This window comes from Bos grunniens, chromosome 13 (genome assembly GCF_055505025.1).
Source record: "Bos grunniens cultivar Pamir isolate PY7600 chromosome 13, Bosgru_T2T1.0, whole genome shotgun sequence".
NCBI lineage: Eukaryota > Metazoa > Chordata > Mammalia > Artiodactyla > Bovidae > Bos > Bos grunniens.
The window spans coordinates 36346116-36364307 of record NC_141177.1 but is presented as its reverse complement, the minus strand read 5'-3'; the positions used below and the strand labels follow the sequence as shown (position 1 = coordinate 36364307).

The 18192-nt window shown below is 44.5% G+C and overlaps 1 protein-coding gene and 1 non-coding gene across 2 annotated transcripts in view; both read right to left on the bottom strand.

The window, feature by feature from the left end:
* RASSF2 (Ras association domain family member 2) overlaps positions 1–4723 on the bottom strand; it is a 59461-nt gene extending 54738 nt beyond the window's left edge. Inside the window, exon 1 of the mRNA XM_086333500.1 lies at positions 4310–4723. The gene's annotated coding sequence lies outside the window, so the exon portion shown is untranslated. The remainder of the gene's footprint in view (positions 1–4309) is intronic.
* A 5411-nt stretch (positions 4724–10134) lies between these two features.
* On the bottom strand, positions 10135–10241 carry LOC147360741 (U6 spliceosomal RNA). Its single transcript, XR_015140098.1, has one exon. It is a non-coding gene; the product is annotated as a U6 spliceosomal RNA (small nuclear RNA).
* Positions 10242–18192: the final 7951 nt, after the last annotated feature.

Below are 18192 nucleotides of genomic sequence, written 5' to 3'. Positions count from 1 at the left end.
CTAGGCTCCCCCGTCCCTGGGATTCTCCAGGCAAGAACACTGGAGTGGGTTGCCATTTCCTTCTCCAATGCATGAAAGTGAAAAATGAAAATGAAGTCGCTCAGTTGTGTCTGGCTCTTTGCGACCCCATGGACAGCAGCCTACAAGGCTCCTCCGTCCATGGGATTTTCCAGGCAAGAGTACTGGAGTGGGCTGCCATCGCCTTCTCCTAGTAATTACCTAGGTAATTCTTATCCTCCTCACCTGTGTACAAAATCGGAAATTAAGACACTGATCACATCCCAGTCCGGTCAAGGCCAGGCGTGTGCTGGAGCTGGCTCCTACTGGCTCTCGAGCCTCTCTCTCCAAAGCATAATTCTTCATGGTCCACCACAATACCCATTCCCAAATCCATCACAGCCTCACCTGTACTATTCAAAGAGCCAGCAAACGTTTGCCGGATGCTCGCTGTGTCTGAGCACGTATCACAGTGAGACAGCTATCATTTCCATCATTCAGTTGGGGAAACTGAGACTCAGCCTTTTTTTTTCTTCTCACTTTTTATTAACTCAACCATATTTAAAAGGAATCCAAGATGTCAAAAGCATTTTGCAGGATGCTACTGAAGTATCAGTCAAGGACTCAGCTCTCAAATTGCACAAGGTGAGAGAGAGACAACAACCGAACAAGGAAGAAAGAGATGGGCAAAATGTGAATGAGAATGCAAACGAGGGGGCTATACTCCCATGGGGCACAGTCAGGGAACAATTCCTGGATGCAGTGACATTGGAAGTAGCTGGAAACATGGCCCCAAGCTTTTCAGGTCCTGCTGGGTGGGAGGAATCTTCCACTTTTTATCAGAACCAAGGTTTATTTTTATTTTTTCCGTTATGGTTTATTACAGGATATTGAATATAGTTCCCTGTGGTGCACAATATGACCTTGTTGTTTATCCATTCTACATATAATAGTTTTCATCTGCTGGTCCCAAACTCCTAATCCAACCCTCTCCTGCACTCCTCCCCTTTGGCAAGATCTATTCTCTATGGAGAGGCAAAGACTTAAAATGACTTTTAACTACAAACTAAAGACTTAGGTTGGTTCCCCCAGAGGTTGACCATAGGGCAAGGATTCAAGTCCAAGTGGAAAGGGAGTGGGAAAGTGAAAGAGGGAAGGGAAGGCAGCCAGTGACAGGAGTCAGTTATTATTATAAGCAACTGTGAAATGGTCTTACTAAGCAACTCTGAAAGACAGCATAGAATATGCCCCAAAGCTGCCCCAGCAGAGAAGTGAGGGAGCTGGAGCATTTATACACTTGCTCCCAACAGCACTGGTTGAGGTCAAGGGAACACAGAATGGATGCTGACAGCATCTATTCCATTGCCCAAGATTATGCAGCTAGAAAATTTGAAAGTCATTCAAACTCCAAACCCAATACCTTTTTCATTATAGAAAGGAGCAGTTAATCAAACTAAGACTATGGGCAAAGTGCCATGCTGGTAAAAGTAAATGTATTTGCCAAATGACCTTGGTGTAATATGTCCAAGGAAATAAAATGTATCTTTTTGCTAATTTTTATCAACATAAGGATTAGGAAAAGCCATTCTAAGTCACTTTGCTCATCCCACAAGAATTAACCAAATGCCCATTCCCTGCCCTTTCTTCAGTGAGAGGTTGCCTTCTCTAGTTCAGTCACAGCTGCCTTGGGCAGCAATTCTACAGCCTCAAGCAGTCGTCCTTGAGCAGCTGCATCAACCTCTGATTACAGGCTCCAGAGTCCACCATCCAAGGGATGATTAAAAATGACCTCCTGGCCACCTAGCCAATGGAATCTGGAGGATGTTCCTGTTTACTGCGCTCTGCTTCCCCTCTGCCTCCCGCTCCATCCCCTCCCCCACCACGTCCTCCATAGGAACCCACAAATAATCAAACAATTGAAGTCAGCAATCATGGGCCTGTGGTAGCTAACCCAGCCTTAAGGATTTATTTAAAATTCTTCTGGAGAGGCAGGGAGTGTTTAAATAGCACGGTATGTCACTGGGATAAATAACTGGACCATATTGTGATGAGTAGTGGGATGAGCGAGGAGGTGCAGAAAAGGACAACTGCCCTAGTTTTATAAACCCTATAAATTGCAACTATGGCTTGAAGACAGACTGGATGTCTTGTTCCATCCCCCAAAACACTGCTGAGACCTTCCCAGTTTCTCACTCTGGGCAGAGGAAAAGGAATGTGGACAAATCCTGAGACTGCTCTTGGGATCGTCCAGTTTCCCCAAGCTCTCCAAGGGATTCTTTGATAATCTCGTCCCACCTCTGCATGAACCCCAGAGACGTGGACTCTGGAGCAGGGTGAAACCACTCTCAGGAGGGTGGGGATGCTGCCAGCTAGAAATACAGCAGGGGCAGATACTGCGCAGGCCCTGGCCTGCTCGGCCAGGTGCAGAGGGCATATTACCTTCCCCTGGACAAGGATGTGACTAGGGGCTCCAGGTCCCCTGGCCTTCTCTCAACCGGGTCTGCCAAAGGTGTCCTCATCATTCTAACTGGATTTCACCAGCATAAAAACAAGGACAGAGGAACATGGGGTGTGTTTAGGTTGCATGTCAAAGATCTACTCAGTACTCCACTTCTGCTCTCCCTTTTTCTGAAGGAGGAGCAGGATTCACCTGCCAGCTTTCTTAGCCCAGGGAATCCTGAATTGAACCAGCCCAGACTCCCAGGCATCTCTACATCCTTACCCCAGGGCAAGAACTACCCTCTTTCTAAAGCTACCCTGCCTCTCTGAGCTCAGCCATCCTTTGAGGCCCTCTTCCATCCCCTTGAGGCCCACTGGATTGCTGCAGCTCCCAGGCATCAGGCTGACCTGTTCAGAGGAGAAAGCACAGTTGCTGCCCATACTCATGGCCTTACTCGAGTCTCTCATCCCAAATGGGCACCTTGCAGGCTGACTTCAATTTTAGTCCCTAAACACTGAGTTTGGACACAAGTTTAAAACAAAACAACAAAAACAAGCAAACAAACAAAACCTCTTCTCAAACAATGTAATATAGCTTAGCCACAAGAGGTTTAATTCTTCAGACCACCTGAAGAAAAAGTTTCCAGTAAGTAAATGTAGATTGATGAATAAAATAAATCCATCCCCAGATTCTTCAACCAGATGCTCTGGAAAGAAGGCCCCTGGTTCTGTCTCACAGCTGTTTAAAAGAATCATTGTTTCTTTCTTCCCATTGTACCAAGATCAACTGTGACAGGAATTGTTATTTGTCAGCTCATTGGTGCCTACATTCACTCATCACATGTAAAGTACATACTATGAACTTGGCCAGCTCTAGACAACTCTGTTCTCTGGGAGAACAAGCTCTAGGGATCCAGATTCCACACACCTGGGAATAAAGTGCATCGCAGGGTTCAGAAGCCTGGCCCTCAGCTCCTTCTGTCACTGAGGGGCAGAGGTGCAGTGAGCAACTCAGGACCCAAAGAGCGCCCCAGGATAAAATGGAGCCGCATGTCTCCCTGTCAGGCCACTGTGCCTCTCTCTGTCCCTAGGGCTCTCCCAGCTTAGGAACTGAGTGCAATGCAGGCGCTCAAAATGCAGTGGTGGCCAGAGTCGGCCCAAGGCACTTGCCTCTTCAGTGAGGCAGGACGCAAAGCTGAGGTTCTCAACGACCTCAGGCTCTGGAGGCAGGCCACGAGCCGGCAAAGGGGAAGTGCAAGGAGGACCCAGGGCCCTAGGCGTCCAACGCCCTTCTGAAGGCCAAGGGAGGCTCAGGCGCTGTTGGTTGGAACTCGCCTCCAGGGAACCCTCGGTTCAGTCGGGAATCGGGAAGAAGAGAACCGGATTAAGATCGGACACCACCACCCACCCAAGCCCCCGGGCTGTCGGGCCTGAGGTCCCTGCACCTGCCCGCCCGGCAACTTCTCGCCAGGGAGTCCCGGGGGACCCCGGGAATAAGGTGGCCGGGGGGGGGGGGTAGGGGGGTAGGGAGGGCTTCCTGACGCCGCCCTTGGCGCGGAGAGAAGGAAGAACCCCCCAGGGAATCGAGGGGGAAGGACGAGCCTGGACCACTCTGTCCCTCAGAAGGCGGGCTGGCCGGGGTTCCGCGCCTACGCGGCCCCAGCGGAGTCCGCACGCCCTGGAACCCCCAGCGTCTGGGAAAGGAGAGAGGAGAACAGGCGCTGAGGGACTGAGGGGCTGACACGGAGGAAGCGGGGGACACTGCGAGAAAACTTTCCGCCGGGGGAGAGAGGACCGCCCAGTGCGCCACACCTCGCGCCCCGCAACTTGCTCCGGGAGCCTCGCTCCCAGCCGCCCGCGCCCCGCGCCTTGCCTGCGTCCGGAACCGGCTGCATCTCGCGCGCGCTGCGGGGACCGTGGAATTGGAAAGTAGGGGGGCGGGGGTGGCCGCGGAGCTCGTTCAGCAGTCGGTGGGCCAGGCTCCCTAGCAGCTCGGCAGAGCTTGCTGCAGCCGCGCAGTTGGGGGTCGGGCGCCCCGCCCCCCTCCGCCCTTTTTCGTCCTCTCTCCTGCCCCTCTGTCTTTATCTGCCTCTATCGGATCTGACCGCCCTCCCTTACTCTTTTCTCTAGCTCTCCACCTCTCCCTCCACCCTGCTTCCCTGGCCTTTCTTCTTCCCCCTCCTCTCGCGGCCCCCCGCCCCCTGGGGGCGGGGCTTCTCCCCTCCCTCCCAGACAAAGCTGTGGCTGCGCGTCGCCTCCTTCCCTCCTGCGAGTCGGGGCTCAGGCTGCAGGCGCCTCTTCCGGCCTGGGGTGGAGGGTTGGAAGTAAGAGGGTGGGGAGGATGAGCTGGCTCATTCACTGCATTCTCCGAAACCTCCGAAAGGGATGTAGTCTTGGCCCTTGGCTCGCTCTGGACCGTGATAGCCACTCCCCGCGAAGCCCTCGTCGAGCGCCCTGGATTCCCCAAGCAGAGAATATGGGATATTTTTTCTAACACCTGCTTATTCCAGAAAGGGTTTGAGCTGAGCAAGGCCCTTTGGACTTCGCGGGCTTTCGCGGGCTGGCACACATGACAGCAATATACAGGCCAAGTTTCTTTGTCCTCCTCTCACCTCCCCCTCTTAGTCATCCCTGAGCCTCCATGGCCTCTCAGTGTACAGGGATCCCTAGAGTACCCCAGATGAGGGGCGCTTTATCTGTTCCCTCCTTATCGCAATTCTCTCCCAGCCCCACAAACATACTATGGGCTTCCTGCAATGCAGGAGACCTGGGTTCTATCCCTGGGTCAAGAAGATCCCCTGGAGAAGGGAATGGCAAGCCACTCCAGTATTCTTGCCTGGAGAATTCCATGGACAAAGGAGCCTGACGGGCTATAGTCCATGGAGTCGCAGAGTCAGAGACGATTGAGCGACTAACATACATACTCCAGCCCTGTAGAGTTGATCTCCAGGCCTTTTGGTGTCAGAGACTAAGGGTTAAACTATACCTCAGGATACAGCTAGGTCAGCTCATCCCTCCTGGAAGCCAGACACACTTTATAAATTCATTGTTTGGTGCATGCAATGTGTTTCCCTTAGAAACAATGTTATAAATGGTGATCTGCTTCCCAGGCTGGCCACAAAAGTCTTTTGAATCCAAAATGCAGCTGAAGGTTAGTGGTGAAAGCTGTGTCAGCTACCCCAGAACAAGGAGACCACTGATCAACTTTTTCTATAGGAAAAAACTCTTCTGGCTCCTTCCCAGTGAGCTGTAAAACACAAAGCTCAATCATTAATCCCCCCTCCCCCACCCCCCAAACTTTGGAGTTAATTCTCAGTAAGCTTCTTTGCTTTGCAGGTAATAGGAGCACCTTCAGGGAAATGTATTTTGAGGACATGAGGATTTCCCTCCAACATTAAGGTCAAAATCACAGGCAGAGCTCCGTAAGAAGCAAATACAGAACTTGAAGGGCTTCCAGTAACCCAGAAGGTCTTCTCTGAGAAGCCAACTCTTCTCTTTCATCATAGACTGGCCTTCCCTGCACCCCAGACATATGCCAAAGAGTGGCCATCACTTCCATCACTGGGGCTTAACGCTCCTGTTGAAGAAAGCAGCCAGATAATTTTTTATGTTTTCTTGCAAACTTCTACCCCCAGGAGGCACATGACCTCAAAGCAGCAGCAGAAAAGTATTTCTAGAGCCATCCTCCAGTAGAAATACAATGCATGCCCACAGATGCAATTTAAAACCTTCTAGTCACATTAAAAATAGTAAAAAACAAAAAAAGTGAAATTAATTTTAACAATATATTTTATATAAACCAACATAACCAAAATATTACTATTTCAATGTGTAGACAATATAAAGAAAGTTATTCATAAAATATTTTACATTCCATTTTTGTATTAAGGTTGAAATCAGGTATGTATTTACACTTCAGTTCAGTTCAGTCACTCAGTCGTATCCAACTCTTTGCCACCCCATGAACCACAGCATGCCAGGCCTCCCTGTCCATCACCAACTCCCGGAGTCCACCCAAACCCATGTCCATTGAGTTGGTGATGCCATCCAACCATCTCATCCTCTGTTGTCCCCTTCTCCTCCTACCCTCAATCTTTCCAGGCATCAGGGTCTTTTCAGAAACTCTCAATTTGAGGATTAAATTTTGAAATAAAAATTTAAAAATATTTGATCTGTATTAAGGTTTTACGAAACTTTCACTTGAAAAAAGTATATTCACATGTACCCAAGTTGTTCCAACATGCTTAAAATTTCCCAATAATTGAATTATCAGTTTTTAAATTTGTTTTAATAATTAAGCTTACATAAACTTAATATTCAGTTCCACTAGTCACATTTCAAGTGCATAACAGTGACATGTGGTTAGTAGCTACCATATTGGGACTGCACAAATTTAAAGAGCAAGGAGGTCACTGAGGAGCTTGGAGTCTCAAAGCTGATTTCCCTTTTCTCTTTAGCGAAACAGTGACAGAAGTATCAAGCATGGTCAGAGAAAATGATTTTCAATATTGTTCTATCTTCCCCTGTAACATCTCAAGAGGCAGACTTTGCCTACCAAGATCAGAGTTCTACTTTGTGCCTGGGAAGAAAAGCAGGAGATGCAGAGAAGTCAGGAGGTCCAAAGCCTACTCTTCAATTGCACTGTTTTCTGGGGGAAGGGAAGGAAAAGTAGGGGATATAGACAGTAGGAAATGCTACAACTTCTTTGTTTGTGATTTCAACCAGAGTGCGAAGATATGTTGATGGACCAAAGGGAGTTCTGGGGATAAAATAGAGGAGATCACCTCACTGGCTGCCTCCTTCTTTCTCCAAGGTTCTCAGACACTGACCCGAGGGTGGAGGGGAGCCTCATTAAAGTCAACTTAGTGGATTGTTTATGTTACCCAAAGGGAGGGCCTGGGTTTAGCTTTCTGGGGTCACCCACAGTTCCTGCATGGCATGGAACTGATGTAGAGTTCTCACCTGCTCCCAAGGACCAGGGACCTCAGAAGAAAGCTAAAGGGTGAACCATGCCCTTCTGTTGCACCAATCTTAGTTTGAGCTTCCTCAAGCAGAATGTGAGGAAAGAACTTGGGTGTAAGTCATGTAATTAGGAGTAGATCTCAGAAAGCAGTGGCATGAGACAAACAAGGAGAAAAAGTTAATACAGTATATACAACTGGTCCTGCATTCCTTTGGGGCCTCTAAGCAACTCTAAAATGCACCTCAGAATTGTTCTCTCTGAAGGTCAGGCAGCTGGAAATTTATCCACTGACTCTCATTCCACAACAGTTGAGGATTATTCCCAAGAAAGTTTACCTCTTCTTACTTCCTGGTTGTGTGAATATCTTTGATCTCAAGGAAACATCTGAGGTAGAAAAGCCAGAACCACTGCCGTTGACACTTGAGGTAGGAGGAACTACTGTGCGTGGAGCTGCCCACCCTAGCTATGCTGGGAGTGAACAGTGGGCTGAGGGAAGGTGACACAAAACATCTGCTCTAAGACCCAACTCGGAGAGGGCAAGTTGACCCTGGAAGCTGATGGGGACTCAGAGGACCATTGGTGAGGGCTGAGTTAAGGTTAGAGAAGACAGGGAGCACTGCAGAGCTCTGAAGGAGAATGGAGCACCCAAACCATGAGGTATACAAGCTGCAGATATTAGCGGTATCTGCCAACCAAACACTGATGAATGGGGACACCACCCCTCAGCATTCTGCTTTCAAGGGATGGTGCAAAGCAGTCCCTCTGCAGGGCAGTCAAGCGAGCTGAGGCACTAGCCTTGAGAAGGGAAGAGAATATCCCCTAAAGATCCATCTTGGAGAGAGCTGGAAAGAGAGGAATAACTCAGAATTTTTTAACTAAGGAGACCAGCAGGACTGTTTATCACATCAGACTCCATTTTTTCCATCTGCAATGTAGGAGGTGAGAATCTGCAAAGGAGGATCCAGTGAGTTAATAGAGAAATTGGGAAGCCTAAGTGAGGTCTGCCCCTGGCACCTCAATACATCTGGACATGTCTGGCACACTAGCATAGTGGGCTATCTAGAAATCTGTTTGAGAGGTGAAAAAAAGGCCCTCTTGGGAGATAATCTTCATTCTAGAGAAAGAAGAAACCAAGTTTGACCCAGTAACAAAGCTTTAGTTGAAAGAAAGGAGGTGAGGTTGTCATTGAGCTTTGCCTCCAACCTGATTCCCTCAACAAATAGTGAGGGGAGGGGTTGAGAAGATAAAAGAGGCTCTAAGTCATAACTTAAAGGAACAGATTGGGTCATAAACTTCAGGGATACTCTGGGGCTCAACCAGACATGCTTGGGGATCCTGCTGCTAAGTAATATTTAAGGTAACAACACTCTAACACTCAGCTTCTCAAATTCAAGATCTTGGTATGTTGACAACATTACCCAGAAAGTGGTAGATGGATTGCCAGAATGATTACAAGTATCCTCTTTCTGCATACACTTGGCAGTTCCTCTCACAGAGGTAGAGTCTCCTTATCTACCTTGAATCTGGGTTGACATTGCAGCTTGCTTTGGCCAATACATTAGAATGTGGCAGAAGTCATACTGTACCTCTTCAGAACCTGGGCCTCAAGAAACCTTGCAGTGTTCTGCTCTATTGGAACATTGCTCTGCCATGTGAATAAACATGCATTAGCTGGCTGGAGAATGTCCCAGAGAAAAGGCAGCCCAGCTAGTCATCCAAGGCCCCAGATGTATGGGAGACTACAAACAAGATCACTAAAGCCCCTTACCCAACCCAGAATTGACCACCGATGCATGGGGGAGCCCAGCTGAATCTAGCCCAAATAGCCAACCAATAAAAGCATAAGGTAAATAGATGGTTGTTATTCTAAGTCACTAAATTTGAGGCAGTTTTGATCTTGGATGGCCTCAGCCTACAGCAACTCGAAGCAGAACTTTAGTTCCTGGCCAGGGATTGAGGTCAGGTCACAGTGCCGAGAGTGTCAAATCCTAGCCATTGGACTAGTGATCAGCTGAAAAAAAATTCCTACAAAAATGGAAAATAGTGAAACAAGGAGGAAAAAGAGTACAGTATGTGTGAATAGACACATGGGCAGACTCGTGTCATTGAGTCACACCCTAGTGGCAATTTGAATAACTTTTATGGGGAATTTCTTCCAGTTTTCCTTTGGCCAATCATTTTGATTTGCCTGGTTCTGAGGCCATAGTTGGTATGTTTCAAGAACCTCTCATATGTGCGTGTTTATCTCTTAGTCAAGATGGATTCTAGTGAAGAGGCTTATGGGTGGTTGTCATCACTTACAATGATGTGCTGCCCCTTCCCTTTCTGACCTCCAAGGAGTCTTCTGGCACATGTGTAGTCAGGAGGTCTCCTTAACTTGGAGAATGAAGAATATGTTGTCTTTTACTCTTATCTGAGCAGGGCCCAGCCTCCTCCATCATCCTTTTTTTTTTTTAATTTTATTTTTAAACTTTACAATATTGTATTAGTTTTGCCAAACATCGAAATGAATCCGCCACAGGTATACCTGTGTTCCCCATCCTGAACCCTCCTCCCTCCTCCCTCCCCATACCCTCCCTCTGGGTCGTCCCAGTGCACCAGCCCCAAGCATCCAGTATTGTGCATCGAACCTGGACTGGCAACTCGTTTCATATATGATATTGTACATGTTTCAATGCCATTCTCCCAAATCTCCCCACCCTCTCCCTCTCCCACAGAGTCCATAAGACTGATCTAAAAATATGGAACGCTTCACGAATTTGCATGTCATCCTTGCGCAGGGGCCATGCTAATCTTCTCTGTATCGTTCCAATTTTAGTATATGTGCTGCCGAAGCGAGCACTATCATCCTGATTTTATAGAGTTTCTATACACAGGGGAGAAACTGTTCAGCCTGGGGCCCATCTATCTCCTGCCTCAGTTTGTTACATGGCAGTAGCTAACTGTTAAAGAATGTAGCGGAATTTTTTTAAAAAGGTAACTGTGTGAGGTGATGGATTAGTTAACTAACTTTATGGGTGTAATTATTTTACAATATATATATATACATCAAATCATCACACTGTACCCCTTAAATCCATATGTCAATTATACCTCAATAAACCTGGGGAAAAAGGAAACACAAAAAATGAAAGTCTTTAATACAAAGAAAAAAAAAGAATAGGATAAAGTATCCAGGCTGACATGACTGGGTTATTAGTGGACACAAGTCTGGAGTCCTCTGGATTATGTATGAGCCTGTGAGAGAGATGCACCTGGGGAACTCTCCTCCTACACACACCCCCTTCCAAAGCAATACAGAGGTATTGTCAGATGGCCAAAGCCTGAGTGAGCTGATAATATTTATATTTATGACTGTTAGTGTGATCCCATTTGTTCTCATAAATGGAGGAACTAAAGGACATTTTAGTAACAAAGATTTTGTCATTGAACGCCACAAGTTTATCTTTCATGAGGAAGGACTATCTTAATTAAGAGTTTACTTTATCCACTGATAAGAAGTTTTCATAGCATCTAAAATACCTATATGCAGAGTACCTCATGAGAAATGCTGGGCTGGAAGAAGCACAAACTGGAATCAAGATTTCCAGGAGAAATATCAATAACCTCAAATATGCAGATGACATAACCTTTACGGCAGAAAGCGAAGAAGAACTAAAGACCCTCTTGATGAAAGTGAGAGAGTGAAGTTGGCTTAAAGCTCAACATTCAAAAACAAAGATCATGGCATCTGGTCTTATCACTTCATGGCAAATAGATGGGGAAACAGTGGAAACAGTGGCTGACTTTATTTCTGGGGGATTTCTGGGGGCTCCAAAATCACTGCAGATGGTGATCGCAGCCATGAAATTAAAAGATGCTTACTCCTTGGAAGGAAAGTTATGACCAACCTAGATAGCATATTCAAAGGCAGAGACATTACTTTGCCAACAAAGGTCCGTCTAGTCAGTTCAGTTCAGTTTAGTTCAGTCGCTCAGTCATGTCCAACTCTTTGCGACCCCATGAATCGCAGCACGCCAGGCCTCCCTGTCCATCACCAACTCCTGGAGTTCACTCAAACTCATGTGCATTCAGTCGGTGATGCCATCCAGCCATCTCATCCTCTTGTTGTCTCCTTTCCCTCCTGCCCTCAATCCCTCCCAGCATCAGAGTCTTTTCCAATGAGTCAACTCTTCGCATGAGGTGGCCAAAGTACTGGAGTTTCAGCCTTAGCATCATTCCTTCCAAATAACACCCAGGGCTGATCTCCTTTAGAATGGGCTGGTTGGATCTCCTTGCAGTCCAAGGAACTCTCAAGAGTCTTCTCCAACACCACAGTTCAAAAACATCAATTTTTCGGCGCTCAGCTTTCTTCACAGTCCAACTCTCACATCCATACATGACCACTGGAAAAACCATAGCCTTGACTAGATGGACCTTTGTTGGCAAAGTAATGTCTCTGCTTTTCAATATGCTATCTAGGCTGGTCATAACTTTCCTTCCAAGGAGTAAGCATCTTTTAATTTCATGGCTGCAGTCACCATCTGCAGTGATTTTGGAGCCCCCAAAATAAAGTCTGACACTGTTTCCACTGTTTCCCCATCTATTTGCCATGAAGTGATGGGACTGGATTCCATGATCTTTGTTTTCTGAATGTTGAGCTTTAAGCCAACCTTTTCACTCTCCTCTTTCACTTTCATCAAGAGGCTTTTTAGTTCCTCTTCATTTTCTGCCATAAGGGTGGTGTCATCTGCATATCTGAGGTTATTGATATTTCTCCTGACAATCTTGATTCCAGCTTGTGCTTCTTCCAGCCCAGCGTTTCTCATGATGTACTCTGCATAGAAGTTAAATAAGCAGGGTGACAGTATACAGCCTTGACATACTCCTTTTCCTATTTGGAACCAGTCTGTTGTTCCATGTCCAGTTCTAACTGTTGCTTCCTGACCTGCATATAGGTTTCTCAAGAGGCAGGTCAGGTGGTCTGATATTCCCATCTCTTGAAGAATTTTCCACAGTTTATTAAAGAAAATAAATAAAATAAATCCACCTTTCTTTTATTAGGAAGGGTATATTGTCACCCTACTTATTTAACTCATATGCAGAGTACATCATACAAAATGCCAGGCTGGATGAAGCACAAGCTGGAATCAAGATTGCTGGGAGAAATATGTAAGCTCAGATATGCAGATGATACCACCTTTGTGGTAGAAAACGAAGAAGAACTAAAGAGCCTCTTGATGAAAGTGAAAGAGGAAAGTGAAAAAGTTGGCTTAAAACTCAACATTCAAAAAACTAAGATCATGGCATCTGGTCCCATCACTTCATGGCAAATAGATGTGGAAACAATGGAAACCGAAATTTTATATTTTGGGGCTCCAAAATCACTGCAGATGGTGACTGCAGCCATAAAATTAAAAGATGCTTGCTCCTTGGAAGAAAAGATATGACCAACCTAGTCAGCATATTAAAAAGCAGAGACATTACTCTGCCAACAAATGTCTGTCTAGTCAAAGATATGGTTTTTCCAGTAATCATGTATGGATGTGAGAGTTGGACTATAAAGAAAGCTGACTGCTGAAAAATTGATGCTTTTGAACTGTGGTGTTGGAGAAGACTCTTGAGAGTCCCTTGGACTGCAAGGAGATCCAAACAGTCCATTCTAAAGGAAATCACTCCTGAATATTCATTGGAAGGACTGATGGTGAAGCTGAAACTCTAATACTTTGGCCACTGATGTGAAGAGCTGACTCACTGGAAAAGACCCTAAGGCTGGGCAAGATTGAAGGTGGGAGGAGAAGGGGATGACAGAGGATGAGATGGTTGGACAGTATCTGGAATCAAGATTGCCTGGAGAAATATGAACGACATCAGTGACAGAGGATGAGATGATTGGATGGCATCACTGACATGAGTCTGAGCAAGCTCTGGGAGTTAGTGATGGACAGGGAAGCCTGGTGTGCTGTAGTCCGTGGAGTCGCAAAGAGTCGACATGACTGAGTGACTGAACTGAATTTCTTTTATGAAGCCACAATAACCTGAACATTTAATTCTGATTTGGAAATACAAAAACTAAAAACTATAATCAATTGCCCTTCTGAATATGGTTGTAAAAATCCTTAAAGATTGCTAGCAAATAGAACTCATCCATGGACCCAGAGTGTGACACTGTGACAATGTGTGATATATTTCAAGAATGCAAGGCGAGTTCAAAATCAGCAAATCTGGCAATTTAATTCATTATAATAAATTAAAGGACCAAGAACATATAATAAATAATTAAATGGTGAAAAGCCATTTGATAAAAGTGAGCAGCCACCCAATTAAAATGCTAAATAAAATTAAAAACTTTAAATATATAATAAAGACAATTTACCAAGATTCAGTGACAAATATTCTAAGAACAAACACTTAACCTAAATCAGCAACTTCAGAGGATGCCCAACTTCATTATTATTATACAGTATCACCTTGGAACTCTAGTAATTGCAATATGGACAGAAAAAAAAAGAAAATCTAACTGACTAATTAAAAAACACTAAAGTGATTAAGAAAATAATTTAATCGTATCTGACTAGATATAAGACAAATATATAAAAATAAATATCTAGTCTGTACAATACATGCAGAGAAATAGATATTGGATATATAGCCCATGTAAAATACCAAAAAAGACTATTAGAATGTTCTGGAAGACTTCATCCAACAAGCCATGTCATTTATTAGGTGAAACCTTCCTATGCAGGACAAAAGGTGGTAAATATACATGCATTAGCTTTAGCACTTTCATTATTTTACTGAGATATATTTGATTACAATTATTTTAATGTCAACTACAGTCAGAGGAATACATATTTTATATGCCAAAGCCTTTGATTGTGTGGATCACAACAAACTGTGGAAAATTCTTAAAGAGACGGGAATACTGGATTACCTGACCTGCCTCTTGAGAAATCTGTTTGCAGGTCAGGAAGCAACAGTTAGAACTGGACATGGAACAACAGACTGGTTCCAAATAGGAAAAGGAGTATGTCAAGGCTGTATATTGTCACCTGTATTTGTGCTGTATATTGTGCTTATTTAACTTATATGTAGAGTAAATCATGAGAAACTCTGGGCCGGATGAAGCACAAGCTGGAATCAAGATTGCCTGGAGAAATATCAATAACCTCAGATATGCAGATGACACCACCCTTATGGCAGAAAGCGAAGAAGAACTAAAGAGCCTCTTGATGAAAATGAAAGAGGAGAATGAAAAAGTTGGCTTAAAATTCAACATTCAGGAAACTAAGATAATGAGATTTGGTCCCATCACTTCATGGCAAATAGATGGGGAAACAATGGAAACTGTGAGAGACTTTATTTTGGGGGGCTCACAAAATCATCTAATCACACTAGGACCACAGCCTTGTCTAACTCAATGAAACTAAGCCATGCCCTGTGGGGGTCACCCAAGACGGGCGGCTCATGGTGGAGAGGTCTGACAGACTGTGGTCCACTGGAGAAGGGAATGGCAAACCACTTCAGTATTCTTGCCTTGAGAACCCCATGAACAGTATGAAAAGGCAAAATGATAGGATACTGAAAGAGGAACTCCCCAGGTCGGTAGGTGCCCAATATGCTACTGGAGATCAGTGGAGAAATAACTCCAGAAAGAATGAAGGGATGGAGCCAAAGCAAAAACAATACCCAGCTGTGGATATGACTGGTGATAGAAGCAAGATCCGATGCTGTAAAGAGCAATATTGCATAGGAACCTGGAATGTTAGGTCCATGAATCAAGGCAAATTGGAAGTAGTCAAACAGGAGATGGCAAGAGTGAATGTTGACATTCTAGGAATCGGTGAACTAAAATGGACTGGAATGGGTGAATTTAACTCAGATGACCATTATATCTACTATTGCAGGCAGGAATCCCTTAGAAGAAATGGAGTAGCCATCATGGTCACCAAAAGATTCCGAAATGCAGTACTTGGATGCAATCTCAAAAACGAAAGAATGATCTCTGTTTGTTTCCAAGGCAAACCATTCAATATCACAGTAATCCAAGTCTATGCCCAAACCAGTAATGCTGAAGAAGCTGAAGTTGAATGGTTCTATGAAGACCTACAAGACCTTCTAGAACTAACACCAAAAAGATGTCCTTTTCATTATAGGGGACTGGAATGCAAAACTAGGAAGTCAAGAAACACCTGGGGTAACAGGCAAATTGGCCTTGGAGTACGGAATGAAGCAGGGCAAAGGCTAACAGAGTTTTGCCAAGAGAACGCACTGGTCATAGCAAACATCCTCTTCCAACAACACAAGAGATGACTCTACACATGGACATCATCAGATGGTCAACACCGAAATCAGATTGATTATATTCTTTGCAGCCAAAGATGGAGAAGCTCTATACAGTCAACAAAAACAAGACCGGGAGCTGACTGTGGCTCAGATCATGAGCTACTTATTGCCAAATTCAGACTTAAATTGAAGAAAGTAGGGAAAAACACTAGATCATTCAGGTATGACCTAAATCAAATCCTTTGTGATTATACAGTGGAAGTGAGAAATAGATTTAAGGGACTAGATCTGATAGAGTGCCTGATGAACTATGGATGGAGGTTCATGACATTGTATAGGAGACAGGGATCAAGACCATCCCCATGGAAAAGAAATGCAAAAAAGCAAAATGGCTGTCTGAGGAGGCCTTACAAATAGCTGTGAAAAGAAGCGAAGCGAAAAGCAAAGGAGAAAAGGAAATATATAAGCATCTGAATGCAGAGTTCCAAGGAATAGCAAGAAGAGATAAGAAAGCCTTCCTCAGCGATCAATGCAAAGAAATAGAGGAAAACAACAGAATGGGAAAGACTAGGGATCTCTTCAAGAAAACTAGAGATACCAAGGGAACATTTCATGCAAACATGGGCTCAATAAAGGACAGAGATGGTATGGACCTAACAGAAGCAGAAGATATTAAGAAGAGGTGGCAAGAATACACAGAAGAACTGTACAAAAAAGATCTTCACGACCCAGATAATCACGATGGTATGATCACTCACCTAGAGCCAGACATCCTGGAATGTGAAGTCAAGTGGGCCTTAGGAAGCATCACTACGAACAAAGCTAGTGGAGGTGATGGAATTCCAGTTGAGCTATTTCAAATCCTGAAAGATGATGCTGGGAAAGTGCTGCACTCAATATGCCAGCAAATTTGGAAAAATCAGCAGGGGCCACAGGACTGGAAAGTGTCAGTTTTCATTCCAATCCCAAAGAAAGGCAATGCCAAAGAATGCTCAAACTACCGCACAATTGCACTCATCTCACACGCTAGTAAAGGAATGCTCAAAATTCTCCAAGCCAGGCTTCAGCAGTACGTGAACCGTGAACTTCCAGATGTTCAAGCTGGTTTTAGAAAAGGCAGAGGAACAAGAGATCAAATTGCCAACATCCGCTGGATCATCGAAAAAGCAAGCGAGTTCCAGAAAAACATCTATTTCTGCTTTATTGACTATGCCAAAGCCTTTGACTGTGTGGATCACAATAAACTGTGGAAAATTCTAAAAGAGATGGGAATACCAGACCACCTGACCTGCCTCTTGGAAACCTATATGCAGGTCAGGAAGCAACAGTTAGAACTGGATATGGAACAACAGACTGGTTCCAAGTAGGAAAAGGAGTACGTCAAGGCTGTATACTATCACCCTGCTTATTTAACTTCTATGCAGAGTACATCATGAGAAACGCTGGGCTGGAAGAAGCACAAGCTGGAATCAAGATTGCTGGAAGAAACATCAATAACCTCAGATATGCAGATGACACCACCCTTACGGCAGAAAGTGAAGAACTAAAAAGCCTCTTGATGAAAGTGAAAGAGGAGAGTGAAAAGGTTGGCTTAAAGCTCAACATTCAGAAAAAGAAGATCATGCTTAATTTTTGTCTGCCTGACATATCAAAACGGAAGTACTGGACTCTCCCACTGGCTGGTGGACTTTTATCAATTTCTTCCTCTAGTTCCACCCATTTATACTGCATAAATTTTGAGGTTATCTCATTAGGTGCATATGTCTAAAATACTCCTCTTTGTCAATTGAACTTTCCCATCCTGTTTTTCGGCGGCACCACACAGCTTGTGGGCTCTTATTTCCCCAACCAGGGATTGAACCCAGGCCCATGGCAGTGAAAGCTCTAGTCCTAACACTGGACCACCAAAGAATTCCCAGAACCTCCCTATCCTTAGCAACTTTCGTCTTAGGATTTGTCTGCAAATAATATAATAGATGGTTAGTATTTGCCCCCTGAGATTCTTTCACCCATGCTTTTACTTTCAGTTTTGTACACTCTTATGTAAACCAGTCTGTAAATAGTACTTCTAGACACATCTGTGATGAAGGATCATTTTTTTTGTTTTTCCCAATCCATTATAGGTTAAGACTTTCATAAAATATACCAAAAAATAAATTCCTAGAATTAAAGACATGCAAACTACAGGCCAGATATTTTAGTACTGGACTCAACATATATAAAAATGACAGGCAAATAGCTTTTATCAACTTCTGGACATAAGTTGTTGCAGCCTTCAACAATCACAGCCACACTTATGAACTCAGTGTTGCAAACAGTATATGATCAGGATTTCATTCTGCTACCTGGTCCAACAATCTACTTTTTAATTGACAAGTTTAGTCCATTTATTGATATTGGTACACTGGGCTTGTTTTTCTCATCTCTGTAAGTCTCTCTCCTTCCATCACCAAGTTGATATGGCCTGAAATATAATTTGAGCATATTATTGGCATTTTTTTCTTTCCTTTGGCCTTCACTACATTTTA